At 39.5% G+C, this 17,972-nt stretch overlaps 1 long non-coding RNA gene across 12 annotated transcripts in view; it reads left to right on the top strand.

Annotated features, from left to right (window-relative positions):
* The window catches only part of LOC103216248 (uncharacterized), a 151,319-nt gene that overhangs the window by 45,133 nt on the left and 88,214 nt on the right, over nt 1-17,972 (top strand). For 11 of the 12 annotated variants that reach the window (XR_012094017.1, XR_012094014.1, XR_012094013.1 and 8 more), the window contains exons 2-5: nt 9,072-9,183; nt 12,173-12,311; nt 16,686-16,857; nt 17,236-17,301. This is a non-coding gene — a long non-coding RNA (uncharacterized lncRNA). Of the gene's footprint in view, nt 1-9,071; nt 9,195-12,172; nt 12,312-16,685; nt 16,858-17,235; nt 17,302-17,972 lie in introns of all 12 variants that reach the window. The other variant, XR_012094010.1, reaches the window with a different exon arrangement.

The raw sequence follows: 17,972 nt of genomic DNA, 5'->3' as shown, positions 1-17,972 counted from the left end.
TTACATGGCTGAACAGCAAGAGGCTACTACTAAGGCTGTGTTTAGTGAAAGACAATGGTTTAGTTGCCAAGTACAAGACCAGCCCTTGGGGAAATCAAGGAGCTGACAGATCTGCCATCAGTGGTCCTGGCTTCCCTTCCCAGACTCCTTTCTCCTTTTGCAATACTTTTTCCTTTTCCTGCTTCTCCCTTCCTTGCCCGGTGCACTTCTTCTCACCTCTCCCTACCTCTACCACACACACCTTTCCAGTGGAAATAATTGGACAATTTCATTCACCCAAACTTGTCAATGACAGGACTGGATTTGCATTTCAATTTAAAACAGTGTCTTAGGCTAAAAGAGTGAAACCCTTTGCAATTTCAGGCTGTCTTGGGTGAGGGGAACACTTTCCTGAATCTTAAGAACGAAGTGGTATAGGGAGTCATCAATCCCTTGGAAAGTTAAGTGTGGTTCCTAGAGAGATCTTACAAAAATTGGTGTGGGTGGGGCCAGCAAGAGAGAGGGGGAAAAATAATCTTTTTTTTGTGGAGGTTCTTGCCTGCCAGGCATGATTAAGAACTCCTGATAAAAGCAAGAGCTGGATCCCTCAGAGTGATAACTGCTGCTCTCTAGTAACTCAGGCTAAAGAATCAAAGCAGAGGTTTTTCTGTTGTGAACTAAGAATCTGTCCCTGGTCAACTGCAACCAACTGGTTAGAGTAAATCCAAGTAGAGAGCTGGAGAAGCCAGACCTCTATTAAAATGATGATGGTGAAGGTAGTTTGCATAGAACTAAAGATAGTTCATTAGTCGTCTTTCCCATCAATGATCCCACCTGTTCTACCTGCCAGGTTTCTACTTTTTAGTGGTGAGAACCTTTGATAACCTAAAAGTAGACTTTAAAAGGGAAGAATATTAGAAGATTTTGTTGATACATTGCAACTCTCTGTTGTTTCAGGCTGGGCAACTTTCTCAAAGATCTTATTTACTCAAACATGTCATAAAGTTTGTGCCTTTACAGCTCCAACTAGTCCTATCTTATTTGGGAAAACTCATCTCTCCCTTTAAGAGTTTTAAATTTATATCATCACCAACAAATTTGGCATTGTATTTTGAAAATATTGCCTACGTTTCACATATCAGTGGGTTGTTTCCTAGAAGAAGCATGTGTAAAATAAGTGAGTTACTGAAGGAGTAGATTTGAAAAAATATTTCCAGCTGGATTTGCTGTCAATTCTGTTTCACATTGTACCTCTTTATTTTCAGTATAATTCTTCTGTACCACCAGTAATTTTTTTTACATTCCATTTGAATGTAAATTCCAAAAAGGCAGGGATTTTTTGTTTCTTTGGTCATAGATGTGTTCCTGCACTGAGAATGGTGCCTGGAATATAGTTAGGGAATCAGCAAATATTTGTAAAATGAAATTAATATTTCCTATTACCATCTAAAGGCTGGAAAATTCTCAAGCTGCCTTTTAGCTGCTCAGAACATCTTATTATCTCTCATCAAAATGAAACTGTCTTTGCTCCAATCTCTCTTTTTGCTGATAATGACTTAACTAGTAGTTCTTTTGGTTTAGTATATTGGAAAGAGTTAACTAGGAGTTATGATTTTCAGGATTAATCAATAATTAGCTGGGGGAACATTGGGAAAGTCATGTAAATTTTCTGGGTCTTCGTTTGTTCATCTGTAAAGGGTGGTTTAACGATGCCCTTATGTTGTAGGATTTTGAATTGGATCAAATGGCACAGCAAACAAAAAATTTAATGGTTAAAAGCAAGAACTCTGAATCCAGACTCAAATCCTACCTTCTCCACTTTCTGATTGTGTGACCTTAGGCAAGTTATTTAATCTTTATAAGCTTTGGTTTCCACATATGTGAAATGCAGATAATTATAGTACCCCCCCATAGAATTATGGTGTAGATAAAAATAGTCAATATATGCAAAACACTTAAAACAGTGCCTGCCACATAAAAGTGCCCATCATGAATATTAGGTATTATTATTATTAAACATAGAACACTTTTGGAAAATTGTGAATTGCTGTACACGTGGAAGGTAATTAGATTTCCATTTTAACAGGTCATCGATGGCTCAGGCTAAAATGAATGAGTAATGCTGAAATTTTAGGCCTGTGATTAGTGAGGGAATGAGTGATTTGGCATCTCTCAAATTGTACCTCATACTTGGCCATGTATTCTGCCTATTCACAGAGCTGGCCTGAGGTGTCCATGTACGGGGAATTAACTGTTACATTTATTCACAGTGACTTTGCCTTTCTGAGTTCTGACATCATCTACCTGTGTGATGTTGGATGACTCAATTAACTGAATTGATTCTGAGTTTCGTCACTTGCAAAATGGGAGCAATAACAGCTTATTGCCTTTTTCAGAGGATTAGTGAGAGGCCCAAATAAGATATTCACTATTCAAATATGAGATAGAGTCATTCTTTTGCTGATTCTCCGTGACATTTTGATAGAACTTTAACTGTCCCGCTCTACAAAAGTAGTGGGCTATTCAAACACTTTTTCTATCTAGACTCCCCTTTCATCAAAATTGAAAACAGACCCAATAAGTGGTCCAAGAAGCTACAGCCCAGTTCAAATAGACTGTATGGGGCAGGGGTAGTAGAGAAAGGCTTATTGACTAAATGTTCAGCCTGAATGACCAATCTCAGAACAGTAGAGTGTTTGCAAATAGCCAAGTGGTCTAATTGGCTTAGTTTGGAAAGTTTAGTATGTTAAACTCCTTACTGAATTAATGCATTTACATTCCTATTATGGTCCATAAATATGAATTTTATAGGGTTGGGAAACTGGAGGTAGAATATGGAAGAGATTCAGGAAATGTCATTATTATCATTATTGAGATAGAGTCTCACTCTGTCACCCAGGCTGGAATGCAGTGTTGAGATCTTGGCTCACTGCAACCTATGCCTTCTGGGTTCAAGCGATTCTTGTGCTTCAGCCTCCTGAGTAGCTGGGACTAGAGGCATGCACCACTATGCCCAGCTAATTTTTTTTATTTTTATTTTTATTTTTTTTTAGTAGAGATGGGGTTTCGCCATGTTGGTCAGGCTGGTCTTGAACTTCTGGCCTCAAGCGATCTGCCTGCCTCGGCCTCCCAAAGTGCTGGGATTGCAGGGATGAGCCACTATGCCTGACCTGTTTTATTTTTCTTTCAAATCCTGGTGAACTTCTGCTTTTGGCTATGATGGAATAACTGGTATTGGATTGTTCCTCCTGTGGTAAGCAATCATAAGACTGGACAAAATATATGAAGGAACTATTGTCAAACATTGGAAAACAGGTGGTGCAAACCACGATCCCTGAGAGAAACTCGTGAGGTTTAAGTCCCACGCTGGTGCAGCTTTCTGCCTAGGGACATTTTCCCAGCCACGGTGCAGGGAGCTGTGATTTAACGAAAGTACAGTAGTCCTCTTGAGTTGAGGAAACCTAGATCAGAGTTTGGGGTATCTGAAGTGCCTGGAGTCTACAAAGTAGGGCACTAGAGTCGAGAAGCAGCACAGAATAGTGGAGAGGTCTTGAAGGGACTTCTCCCTAATTTTTTGGCTGAGGATTACAATCATGTATTCAGGGCAAGACTGCACAAGGCTTACCAGAGAGCAACTGCTACACAACTGGGTATAAGAACAGAGAAAGTAAAGGTTGAGAAGAAGTAAGGAATGCTGGAAATCCTTCGCAGCTACAGTGGAGGGACATCATTAACATCTTGTTACCACCTCAAGAATCCAGCTTTGAGACCACAAGGGCCACACCCTAAGAGTAATGCCCCATGCCTTAGAGTAAAGCCTGCTTTCTCAATCTTCTCTACAAAAGCCTAATACCAATCTTTCACAAGATGCACAGTTGAGGAGCTTTCCACATATCCACCCCAACAAAGTATGAAGCCAAACCTACACAAGTTCAAGGTGGTCAGTCAGAAACTGATCTGCCTGTGAGAACAAAAACAAGATTATTTCTCAGAAGATAACAGAATGCAGAGTTTCTACCATGTATTATGAACAATACCCAGTATATAATAAAAGATTACTAGATATGTAGAGAAACAGGAAAATGTGATCCACAGTCAAGAACAAAAGAAATCAATGAAACTAGGGTCTTAGTGAGTAAGTAGATAGGGAATTTCAGCAGATAAATGGAAATATACATATATATATATATATATATATATATATATATATATATGTGTGTGTGTGTCTATATATGAAGCAGCTATTGTCAAACATCAGGAAAAAGGCAACACAAATCATGATCCCTAAGAGAAACTCATGAGATATACCTCACGTTGTTGTCTTTCTGCCTAGGAAAATCTCCACGTTGAACTCCACATTCAGTTCACTCTAGAACTGAAAGTCTTCTCTGATGTGAAACACAGAAATGAACTAATTTGAATAAAAATAAGTAGAGCCTTAAGAATGGCATGTTTAAAGTGAGGAACAAAAGCAAAGAAGAAACAAAGAAAAACCTTGTTAACCCACAATTCTATATCCAGTGAAAATATATTTCAATAACTAGGGCAAAATAAAGACATTTTCAGATAAGTAAAAGCTTAAATAATTCATCACTAACAGACCTGCAGCATGAGACAAGCTAAATTATTTAGGCTAACAGGAAATGATACAGAAGGAAAGTCATATTTAAGGGAGGAAAGACAAGCTCCAGAAATGGTAAATAAGAGGGTTTATTTACAAGAAAATATTATTTGTTCTCATAATTTTCTGAAAAGTGAACCTACTACTAAAGCAAAATTAATAACGTTGTAATGAGATTTTTACAACATTTATGGAAATAAAAGATATGGCAATGATAGCATGAAGAACAAGGGTTGGTAGGTAAATGGAATTATACTGTTGGAAGTTGATTCCAGACTGGAGACAAAAATTTATAATACATCATCTGACACATGATTATATCCGGAATATAAAAATAATTCTTATAGCTCAATAGTAAGAAGTCAAACAACCCAATAAAAAGAGCAGATTTGGACACTATAGAAGAAGACATACAGATAAGCCAATAAGCATATGACCACATGCTCATCTTTCATCATTAGGGAAATGCAATTTAAAACAAGAGGGACATTCACTGACAAACCCACTAGAATGACTACAGTTGAAAAGACTGACAACAGCAAAAGTTGGTGAGGATCTAGAGCAACCAGAATTAATGTAAAATGATACAATCTTTTTGGGGAACACTTTGGTAGTTTCTTACAAAGTTATGCATATGCTTACCATCAATTCCTCTTCTAGGTATTTGCCCAAGAGAACTGAAAGCATATGTCCACACAGGCTTGTACACATTTGTTTTGGCAGTTTTGCTTAAAATAGCCAAAAACTAAAATAATCCAAATGTTCATCAAAAGGGGGAATGAATAAACAAATTATGGTACAGCTATTGAATGATTTTCAGCAATAAAAAGGAACAAGTATCAACATACACAATAAGATGGATAAATGTCAAAGGCTTATGCTGAGCTAAAGAAACCAGGCACAAAAGAGTGTATACCATATGATTCCATTTATATCAAACTCCAGAACAGGCACAATTAATCTCTATTGATAGAAAACAGATTAGTGGTTGCCTGGAGCCAGGCGTGGGTGGATGCCTGCAAAGAGACATAAGGGAACTTTTTGGGTGATGAAATGTTCTATATTTGTCTTTACTAGGATGGAGGTTTCACAAATTATACATTTGTCAAAAATAATTGAACTGTACCCTTAAAATGGGCACAGTTTACATTATGTGAATTATACCTCAATAAAGATGGTTTAAAAATTGACATGGTCACAACATTGTGGGTCGCTGTCACATGGCATTTTTACTTTTGGACATAGTTCTAGATATTCATGTCACCCAGAAATCCAGGCGAAGATAAAGGAATAATAACATGACAAAGGAAAAAGAGAAAACAAGAACTACAGTTTATAGTTTCCAAATACTTGTTAGCTTAGAAATACAATGACAGGCCAGGCACAGTGGCTCACGTCTGTAATCCTAGCACTTTGGGAGGCTGAGGTGGGCGGATCAGTTGAGGTCGGAAGTTCAAGACCAGTCTGACTAACGTGGTGAAACCCTGTCCCTACTAAAAATACAAAAATTAACCAGGTGTGGTGGCATGTGACTGAAATCCCAGCTACTCGGGAGGCTGAGGCAAGAAAATTGCTTGAATCTGGGAGACGGAGGTTGTAGTGAACCAAGATTGTGCTGTTGAACTCTAGATGGGCAACAGAGTGAGACTCTGAAAGAAAAAAAAATCTATCTATCTATCTATCTATCTATCTATCTATCTATCTATCTGGATATATTTATTTAGATATATATATCTGGATATGTATATATTTATATATATACACTTGGATATATATATATATCTCTAATGACATGCTGTATAATCTTTGAAGGGTAGGAAATGGCTGTTGAATGGTGATGGAAAATTGTATTAATTCATTCTCACTCTCATGGTGCTATGAAGAAATTCTTGAGACTGGACAATTCATAAAGGAAAGAGGTTTAACTGACTCATAGTTCAGCATGGTTGGGGAGGCCTCAAGAAACTTACGGTCATGGCAGAAGGGGAGGCAAACACGTCCTTCTTCACATGGCAGCAGGAAAGAGAAGTGCTGAACAAAAGGGGGAAGCCCCTTATAAAAATCATCAGATCTCATGAGAACTCACTCATTATCATGAGAACAGCATGAGGGTAACTGCCCCCATTATTCAATTACCTCCCACTGGGTCCCTCCCAAGACAAGTGGGGAATGATTTAAGATGAGATTTGGGTGGGGACACAGCCAAACCATATTAGAAAGTTAGTTTATTCAAGTGAATGTGGGAAACACCTTCTGGAAATAGAAAAACTGGCATCCTATCCTGGTGTGTACCATCACATAAAAAGCAATAAATCCATCATTATCAACTTTATGTGAATTAGAAGAGAGCTAAATGCACTCAACATTAAAACTCTGCTGAATAGAACTGGCTCTTGAATGACTCACCACGCTTGTCATCCTTTGGGCCATCATTTATAGACATTGTGCTGGCAAAAAACTGGAGATCCATACAGAGATTAACAGATATCCTCTTGTAGAAGGTGGGCAGCAAGGGAATTTAATGCAGCTGTGTTTAAAAAGAGGCTCTTCTGAAGTATAAAAAAGTGAGTCCAATGAAGGAGATTTCAGGAACAGTGGAGCCCAGTGAGGTAGGCCTAGTTTTCATCACCCTGGATCTCCTATCACCGTAAGCAAGCTTTTCTCCCTATTTGCACAGGCCAGGAGGTATTTTTCTCATCCGGTAAACAAGTTTATTTTGGTAAACAAAATAAACAATTTGCATTTCCTTGGAAAAAATCCCATTATTTAAAGAAGTTTTGGATTTTACCTTTTAACTACTCAAAAAAAAAAAAAAAAAAAAGAAGTTACAAATGAAAAAAGACAAATGAGACAAATCAACCAATTAAAATGTATTAAAATGCATTAAATGAATGAAAATGTATGGCCCTCATAATTTAAAACCTTGTTAGAGTAAACAAAAATGTAAAAGCAAACAAAAAATATATAGGTAAATATGAATACTACTAAGTGAACATTGAATAGTATTCAGAAATCATTGTTAAAAATGTTTAGGTGTGATAATGGATTTGGGGTTTTGTTTTTAAAAAACCATTTTTGTGTACATACTGACATATTTATAGATGAAACAATGTAATGTCTGGCATTTGCCACTATATAATATGGGTGAGAAGAACTATACAACTTTAACTTGATATCAGATTCTTAAGGGAAAATAGCTCATGGGATTAATTATTATAGGTGAGTGTGAAAGTTTATTCTAGTGCGATGCTCTGGGAAACAGCTTTGGTGTTTCCTCTTCAAGCATCTGAAGCATGCGCCTAACCAGAGCCATAGAACAGTATAAAGAGCCCTCATAGCTTTTTATTGTTTGGTTCAGAACTGCCTTATACTCCACTGCCTTTTCCTTCTGGCCATGACTTTCACAGTCTCCATCTTACTTGGCTTACAGCTGGCTACCCTGTCTTTCCCTGGTGCTGATTCCAGGTTGATGGCTCTGATTAAGCCTTGGCACTTCCTTGGCATGCTGTTTCCAGCATGGACTCTTTTGTCTCTGCATACACCCCAACCACAGCCAAGTGGCACGATGTTCTCCAATGTTCCCAACCTCCTGGGTATAACACTGGAAGAAGCTCCAAAGAACCTGTCTGTTTGACGACGTAGAAAGGAGACTGATGTAAATGCAAAGTTTTCACGTATAACCATCAGAATTGAAACAGAAAAGAGTGACACTATAAGTGCACTACAATTTCACTGAGGAGTTGGATAAGCAAAATTACAGATACCACAGGAACGATCCTGGAAACTGATTAAATTCACTTTCTAGTTATACTTTGAATTTCATCAGAATGCTATAAATTGTCATTTTAAAACCACAGTTCAAGTAATATAATGTTTTTCAAACTGAAGGACATGTTCCTTTCATGGGTTGTGAAATTAATTTAATAGGCAGCCAAAAACGTTTTTAACAGACCAGGCTAGACTAGTCTGGAAGGAAATAAATGGAAAATATTAAAGTGAGTCATACATAGTAAGAGTGAATATACTTTCTGTAGAATTTTTCTCTTAGTTTTTCAAGTGCGTGTGTGTGTATGTGTGTGTGTATATGTGTTGTCACTGTATAAAATCAATTTCTTACTGTGGCCATTTCCAAAAATATTTGAAAATCCTTATGTAATGAATTTCTATATACGATAGCAAGAAACCAAAAAGATTCAGGGGGCAAAAAAGGTAACTCTGAAGGAAAATTTCTGTCAAAACAAAATCCTGGTAATTCAATAACTAACTTGTTACCCGAATCAGAGAACTAATCCATGCCAACCAGTCAGAAACTGTAAATAACCTGGTAGAAGGAGCAGGCTACTAGATGTCACCTGATTTGTTCTTTTCGTGTGGTTTTGCAGACTATGTTTTCCTGTTGAATTTAAAAGGCCCCACTCATTTTTGTTACTTGGTAACTGCCGTTTTCAGACCAGCTTTTGTCTGTTTCTAGATGCAGCCTGCAGGACACCAGCTGACAGTGGAAGGACTCAGGAAGCTTGTATAATTTTGTACAAGATCCACCGCAAGTTCAGCTGAAGAACTGCTCCAAAGTTTAGGTCATGGTAAGAACAAGGTTAGATGACATTAGTCACTCAAACACAGACTCAAGCTGCAACAACTAATGCTCCTATGAGATTGGTTATATGCCAAGGTCATATTTGGCCAAAGAATGTATGCCCTTTGAAATCCCAGCAGGCATAGACCTACAAATTCTCAACTAAGGAGATAGATGTTCATTCATTTTTACAGCTCCTGGGTGGAGAAAACTATTTCCCCCTGCCAAATTTTTCTTTTATGTAAAACTTTAAATAAGAACTAAGAGCTTTCATAGTGCCTGCACACCTGAAAATTTTTAATACAAATCATATAAAAGTTTGTGTCACTCACAGCTTCTTGCTGTTTTTTGTTTGTTTGTTTTGTTACTTTTTGTCTTCTTTGTTTGTTTTAGAACCTCCTCAAAATGGACTTGCGTGTTCCCTTTCTAGAAGGAGTAAGTCCTATCCAAACCCTTTAAATCAAAGCTGGGCATGGTGGCTCACGCCTGTAATCCCAGCACTTTGGGAGGCTAAGGCGGGTGGATCACTTGAGATCAGGAATTTGAGACCAGCCTGGCCAACGTGGTGAAACCACGTTTCTACTAAAAATACAAAAATTAGCCAGACATGGTGGCGGGCACCTATAATCCCAGCTACTCGGGAGGCTGAGGCAGGAGAATTGCTTGAACCCAGAAGGCGGAGGCTACAGTGAGCCGAGATTGCATCACTGCACTCCAGCCTGGGTGACAGAGCAAGAGTCCATCTCATAACCAAAACCCAAACCAAAAACAACAAACCCTTTAAATCAAGAGGTGAATCCTGAATCCCCATCTAGAAGGTACTGTGGGAGGGCATAATTATGATAGAGAATCTATCTCAAAATGACATTTGGGAAATGAAATGTTCAAATTCTGACCAAGGGGATCAGAAGGAAATAATTCTGAAAGTCTTAAAAGGGGAAGGTAGGGTGGGGAACACAATTAGAGTGAAATCACAAGAAATGTGAAATGTACTTATCAGATGGCTTCACAATGTGCTCTTATTGGTGGTGTGTCCCTGGGCACCAAGGAGGCCAGGCCTACCGTATTGAAAGCAGAATGGAGGGGAGCTCAGCATGGCTCCTCCGAGCAGTCACAAGTGATTCATACGGACCCAGCTGGGGCCCCAAAAAGGGAGAGGGTGCGGTAGTGTGGACACTGTGGATTTCCAGGAACCATAGCAATCCACAGCTCCAGCTCAACAATGATGCAAACCAGGACCTTGCCAAACTGTCTTCTCCCAGAGAACAGAGTCTGCTCAGGCTTATGTTCTTGCCTCATTGCGAGTTTCAAATGAGGTGACAAGAATGGCATCTGGAACATTTCCTGGCAGAGAGGGCATTTCTCCCCTCCCCTCTCCCAGAGCTTGTTCCTTTTCTTACCTCTCTCTGTTCCTGCTTCACACTGAAAGAGCCTGGCAATGGAATGAGACCAAACCTTCGTTCAAATCCAGCCTCCCTACTTGCTTGCTTAGAGCAAATCACTGGACTCCTGTAAGCCTCAGTTTCCCCAGCAATAAAAGGAAGAGATAATAACTCTTACCTTATAGAGTCGTATGAGGATCAGGGGAATGTACATAATGTGCTCTGCAAACATTCAACACTCAAGGTCAGGGCTTCTCAACTTTGCACTTTAACGTTTTGGCCAGGTCATTCTTTGTTGTAGGGAGCTGTCTTGTGCATTGTAGGACGTGTAACAACATCCCTGATCTCTACAAACAGGATACTAGTAGTACCTTCCTTCTCCTTCCCACAGTCGTGGCAACCAAGAATGCCTCTAAATATTGCCAAAGGTCCCCCTGAGGGCAAAATCAGGCCTGGTTGACTATGATTTCCATCTTGCTTTCCTTTCTCTCTCTCTCTCTCTCTCTCTCTCTCTCTCTCTCTCTCTCTCTCTCTCTCTCTCTCTGTCTCTCTCTCTCTCGCTCTGTCTCTCTCTCAGTTTTGGGAAAGTGAACTGTCATGTTATGAACAGCCCAGATCACAAGTAACTGATGTCCCAAGCAAATAGCCAGCAAGCACCTGAGGCCTGCCTGCAGCCAAGTGAGTGACTTTGGAAAAGGACCCTTCCTCGGTTGAGCCCTGAGATGACTGCAGCCCTAGATGACGCACTGATCACAGCCTTTGACAGATCCTGAGTCAGAGGCACTCAGCTAAGCCATACCCCCATTCCTGACCCACAGAAACTCTGAGATAATAAACGCCTATTCTTTTAAGCTGCTAAGTTTTGGGGTCATTTGTAATGCAGCCATAGGTAGCTAAGACAAGGACCAACAACGATCAAGTAATATATCAGTGTTGCATGGGAAGCAGATGAGTCTATGCACGTAAGAGATCTCAGAGGTGACCCCATAGGCAGATCCTGAGGTTTCCATGGTATTGGGTGGGGAGGACATTTACATTCTTGCATCAGTATTATTTGGTTGTCCCGTATATATTTAGTGCTCTTTCTGTATATGACTATTGAAACATCCCCTTTATCTTTGTAGGGCTGTGGTTTACCATTTAAAAATGTTAAACGAAACGTCTCTTATTCTAAATTAATTTTATCCTCTTATTCACTATATATGAAAACATTTTTCTTGACTATCATCAGGGGTATACTAGTTTGTGTTCTCATTTTCCTAAACATATTTTATTATAACTGTAGCGAACAATTAATATAAAGAATATGAAACAGTGGGGGGAAGCAGAATGTTAATGAGAATTAACCATTATTAACAATTTAGTATGTATCTTTCCAGATATTTTCCATGAAACACAATTACACCACATAAATACATATTTTTTTTTCAAGATTCTTTGGTTTCAAGGGATAGAAACCAAAGCAAACTGGCTTAAGCAGAAAGATTTTCTTGGCTTGGATAACCAAAATTCTGGAAGCATATGAGTAGAATTACCTACATTAGAGATGAATGAAGCCAGGACTAGAACATCACCAGGAATCACTGTCTTTGTCTCTCATCTCTATGTCTCAAGGTGTGTTGGCTTCATTCTCCCACATTGGGCTTTCCATGAGTCAAGGATGTGGCCACCAGGACCTCCTGGCTCTGAGTCTCTTACAACTTTATGACTGAAGTAAAAAGAGGTGTTGGTCTCCCAGCTTGAAAAATCCCAGGTAATGTTTCTGATTGGTTTAGCCTGTTGATTAACCACTCCAGCCAAGGGTGTGAGGTATTATGAGAAGCTCAGCTGGAGTCACATGTCTAATGTACTGCTGGAGAAGGTTACTAGACAAAGTAGGGGAAGGAGTGCTTGGCAGCCAATAACAGTAGGCACCTATCACAATCTTTTATCCAAGTATTATCATGATGTGCATCATTAGTCTCAATTTGTTTTAATCAGTAAATTACATATCACAGGCTTCTTTACTTATGAACATATATTATGCTCAGTTTATTCAATAGTCTACACTCAACAGAACAGAAATATGAACTGTTTTAGTTTTTTTTCCAATCATTTCTTTCAACCATATTCCATGAAATCTCCATTTCCTGCCCTTAAGAATATCTTGGGCAGATCTCATAGCTTTCTGGTTACTTTTAATTATTAAAATGTGCTTTCCTATCTAGATTAGTTTAAAAACTAAATCTTACATCCAATATGATGTTCATTCTCTTTCTCAAACCACCAGGCCAGGGTTAGCTTCAGGAAAGGGCTTGAGGTAAAGAAGGGCATGACTCGCCTTTTTACTTTTCCTGCCCTCCCTCTTCTGTGGTTGGAGTGAGAAGGAGGGAGAATAAGAAAGGCATGTGTCTTTATATTTATGTGACTGTTGTGGGATGAACTGCATTCCCCTAAAATTCATATATTGAAGCCCTAACTTCCTGTACCTTGGGTTGTGACTATATTTGGAAACAGGGCCTTAAATGAGGTGATTAAGTTAAAACGAGACCATCAAGGTGGATTCTAAGTCAACCTGACTGGTTTTCTTTGTAAGGACAGGAAATATGGACATAAAACGAGATACCTTGTGTGCATGCCCACAAGGATGACCATTTAAAGCAAACCAGAGAGGCCGCAGAGGAAACCAGCCCTTGATTAGTTCCAGTCTCCAGAAATGTGAGAAAATCAATTTCTGTTGTTTAAGTCATTTGTCCTCAACCTTTTTGGCACCAGGGATCGGTTTCCTGAAAGACAATTTTTCCACGGATGGGAGGCAGGGATGGTTTCGGGATGAAACTTTTCTACCTCAGATCATCAGGTATTACTTAGATTCTCATAAGGAGTGCACAACCTAGATCCCTTGCATGTGTAGTTCACAATAGGGTTCGTTCTCCTATTAGAATATCATGCGACTGCTGATCTAACAGGAGGTGGAGCTCAGGCGGTAATGCTGGCTGGCCCACCACTCGCTTCATGCTGTTCAGCCTGGTTCCTAACAGGCCATGGACTTGTACCGGTCTGTGGCCCAGGAGTTGGGGACCCCTGGTTTAAGCCAACCATTCTGTGGCTTATACACAAGTGTTCACAAAGGTCCTCATAAGCAGGAGGCAAGAGTCAGGATCAGGGAAGGAGATGTGAGGTTGAGGTAGAGGTAGAGTGAGGTAAGGAAGGAGCCATGAGCCAAGAAGTGCAGGTAGCCTCTAGAAGCTGAAAAAGGCATGTAAGATAATATATTTGTGTTGTTTTAAGCTAATGTGTTTGTGACAGCAGCAAAAAGAAAGTATACACTCTTTATGTTCTTAAAAGAGATGTATTGAATGCTGTGAGACAGGACATTTAAACATTTTTATTTTAATACAATTTCAGACTTTCAAAAAAGTCACATGAATAATATAAGAAACACTTGTGTTCCCTTTATTCTGATTCACCAATTGTTAATGTTTCATTCCATATGCTTTACCATTTGCTCTCACTCACTCTATGTTTTCCTAAACCATTTGAAAGTAATTTTCACATATTATAATCTGCTAGCCACAAATTCTTTATAGTTTGTATATCCTAAAAGCAGGGACTTTTCTTACGGAACCACACTACAATGATCAACATCATAAACCATAACTTTGATGTAATACTATAACCTAAAATTCAGATTTGAATTGCTCTAATTGTCCGAGTAATGTTTTTTTGTGGTTGTTATTTTTCGTGTCCCAGGACCCAATCCAGGAGCATCTTGTGAATTTAGTTGTCATGTCTCTTTAGTCTCTTATGGTGTGTAACAGCTTCTTTATCTCTCCTTGTCTTTCATATTTTTGAAAATTGTGAGTAAAGGCTAGTTATTTTATAAGATATTTTTAAATTTTACTTTGAAGTTTCTGCATAATTAGATTCAGGTTATACCTTTTTTGGCAGAAATACGACAGGCATAATATTGTACCCTAGTCTGTGCACCATATCAGGAGGCACACAGCATCAGCTTGTTCCATTATTGATTATGTTAATGTATTACTGATGATGTAAAGTTGCTATCAATATTTCCCCCATTTGTAATTAGTAAGTAATTTGTAGGCAGAATACTTTGAGATTACCTTTCCAACTCCACCAACCACAGTGTTGATTCTCACCTTTCCCTATTTCTATGTGTTAACTCCCTTTGACATTGGAACACATGGCTTCCATTATCTAATACGATATTTTAACCTGTCTGAAGTGATTTTTCATGCCACTATTTTCCCATTATTTACCACTCAGTATCATAAGTCATTTATAGTCCCTATGAATAGAGAAAATGTATGTGTATTTAATTATAAAATCTTGTTCAAATTGTTTTTAAAGGTTCTTTTGGGGACTTTCATGTTGCCAAAACATTTTTCACTTTTCTACAATGTTAATTTCAGTTTTGCTTTGTGACTTTTTAGGGGTGGGGAGGGGAGAGAAAATTTATTGGAAGGTATATAAAAAGTTTACAACTTAGATAATAAAATAAATTACTCTTTAGTTTAAGAATTTCAACTGACCTAAGGCATTATTACCTGGAAGGCCCCAGGGTTCGTGGCACAGCTATGGTTATTCAAGTTCCTGTTACTCACGTCCGTATAAGAGACCACCTGAGCAGGCTTAGTGTGAGCAACAAGACTGTTTATTCACTTGGGTGCAAGTGGGCTGAGTCCGAGAAAGGAGTCAGTGAAGGGTGGTGGGATTATCATTGGTTCTTATAGGTTTGGGATAGGCGGTGGAGTCAGGGGCAATTTTTTGTGGGTAGGGGATGGATGTTACAAAGTACATTCACAAGGGCATGGAGAATGTATTGTCACAAGGGTGGTGAGGAATGTTACAAAGTACATTCACAAGGACGGGGAATATCACAAAGTACATTATCACAAGGGCGGGGAAAATGTCACGATGGCTTGACCATGTGTGGCCAGCTCAGAGGACCTTACAGTTCCAATGAACATCACAGAAGGGCTCCTTCCATGGTAAGCATTTTCTTTTATTCCACATGAGGATGCTTTTGACTTCAGTGAGAAACTTCTGACGGGTTCTAATGACATCTTAGTGACTCTAAACGGTATGTTGCCTCAGGCCTGTGCTTTCATCCACTTCAGGTTTCAAGCTGGGTCAGGCCTGGGCAGAACTGATTTTTCTATAGGATCATCTAAACGGGGGTTCCCAACCCCTGGGCCCCAGGTACTGGTCTGTGGCCTATTAGGAACCAGGCTGTATAGCAGGAGGTAAGAGGCGGTGGGGAGGTGAGCATTACCGGCTGAGCTCCACCTCCTATCAGATCAGCAGCAGAATTAGTTTCTCATAGGAGCGCGAACCCTATTGTAAACTGCGTGTTTGAGAGATCTAGGTTGTGTGCTCCTTATGAGAATCTAACTAATCCCTGATGATCTGAGGTGGAACGATTTTATCTCAAAACCATCCCCACATCCCCACCCCTCTGTGGAAAAATTTTCTTCCACAAAACCAATCCCTGGTGCCAAAAAGTTTGGAGACCACTGATCTAAACAGATTGGTGGCTTTCCATTTCCTGGGGGTGGTGAATTTAAAATCAGAATCCACTATTTGATATGGTTATCTAGCTTGACTTGATTGAGGACAGAAGGGCCAGGGAACAGAGTAGTCATGATACAATTATTCTGATAAAGAGTCTCTCGATCATGGGAAGAACTGTTTTGCTCAGAGCACACTGCGGAAGAGAGGAAAACCAGGGTGCAGTACCAACACACTATGAACCTAAACATCAGAAAAGATTCCTAAGGGTATCCGACGTGCATTCCCAGGAAAGAGCAGAATGGCTATACATGTGGGCTTGACCCCAGAAAGATTTGATTTGAGTCCTGGTACCACTATTTGTTTACTGGATGACTCTAGCCTAGTTACTTAACCTTTTTTAAGGTTTGGTTTCCTGCTCTACAAAATAGGGATAATAAAGGTGCTTATATTGCATGGTTGTTGTATTTCTTAGTATGTATTCCAAGCTCAGCAAATGTCAGCTCACTGTAATTTTACAGATTTTACCCAATAAAGACTTCAGTTTGTCAATTCTTAGTTTTGTTGAATCTTGAGGGAAAGGGTCAAAAGTGATCATTTTTTTCATTGGCAGGTTGCTCTTTAAAACAACAAGATCATGTCCTGCAACCAACCATGTGGGTGGGGAGAATGTGTGAACTCCCTATTGATGATCATAATGCAGCTGAAGAAAATTTGTCACCTCAGTGTGGTACAATGTACTTACCATGATGCTAAATATCTTGTGGACACATTTCCAGGACACAGTGAGTAATACTGTGGCACAATTGTGTGCATATAAATTATGGATTTCTTCTTTTTTTTTTTTGTAATAGTTGGTAGAACTACCGTGTTTCCAATATGAAATGACATGGGGAACTATACATGAAATAATATTAAGAGAATAAAAAGCAGGATCCTACTGGCTGCCTTTCTCAATCACTATTGGTAATTCAAAGGCACATTGAAATAGTTTGGCTCTGTGTTCCCACCCAAATCTCATCTGAAATTGTAATCCCCATGTGTGGAGAGAGGGGGTTGATTGGATCATGGAAGCGGTTTCCCCTATGCTGTTCTCATGATAGTGAGTGAGTTCTCACAAGATCTGACGGTTTTATAAGTGTTTGACATTTCCTCCTTCACAGGCTCACACTCTTCTCCCTGCTGCCACCCTGTGAAAGAAGGTGCCTGCTTCCCCATCCGCCATAATTGTAAGTTTCCTGAGGCCTCCCCAGCCATGTGGAACTGTGAGTGAATTAAACCTTTTTCCTTTATAAATTACCTAGTTTCAGGGAAGTTCTTTATAGCAATGTGAAAATGAACTAATACACACATAAATTCATGTCAAAGTCCTCGCCTCTCCACAAATACCACAGGTCCTGGGCACCTGAAGTGCCCAGTTCTCTAGATCTGGGGACTGTTCCTACTTTTGGCCATGGTGGTCAGGTTTGTTCTCAGCTTAGTCTTTGAATTTAGTCTTTGCCATATGTTCTCAAACTCTCTTTTCCAGTATCTACAAGTGGCATCCACCAATAGTCTCTAAAGCATCATGCTCTGTGTCTGGGTCTAGGACATCATAGGTGTTTAAAGGATACCTAGAATTTTTACCTCCTCCAGAAGATATCCAGGAAAGGTGGGCCTTGGTGGGAGGGGTCTTCTGAACCCACAGGACCTCATAGGCCTTGTCTAGAGTGAGACCAGACCACCTGGTTGAGGAATAATCCCACTCTAAGATTTGATGTGGAGGCTAGGACCCAGAACTTGACTCATTATGGCTCCCTTGGCTTTACGGTACTATTATAGAATCAAACTGGTCTCCACTGGCCTGGCACAGTAAGGCCAGACATCCACACTGAGGTTTGAAGTGGCAAGAAAGGAAGGT

Source organism: Chlorocebus sabaeus, chromosome 9, assembly GCF_047675955.1.
Source record: "Chlorocebus sabaeus isolate Y175 chromosome 9, mChlSab1.0.hap1, whole genome shotgun sequence".
Classification (NCBI taxonomy): domain Eukaryota; kingdom Metazoa; phylum Chordata; class Mammalia; order Primates; family Cercopithecidae; genus Chlorocebus; species Chlorocebus sabaeus.
The sequence above is the reverse complement of the archived record's forward strand: the minus strand, read 5'-3'. Positions and strand labels throughout refer to the sequence as shown.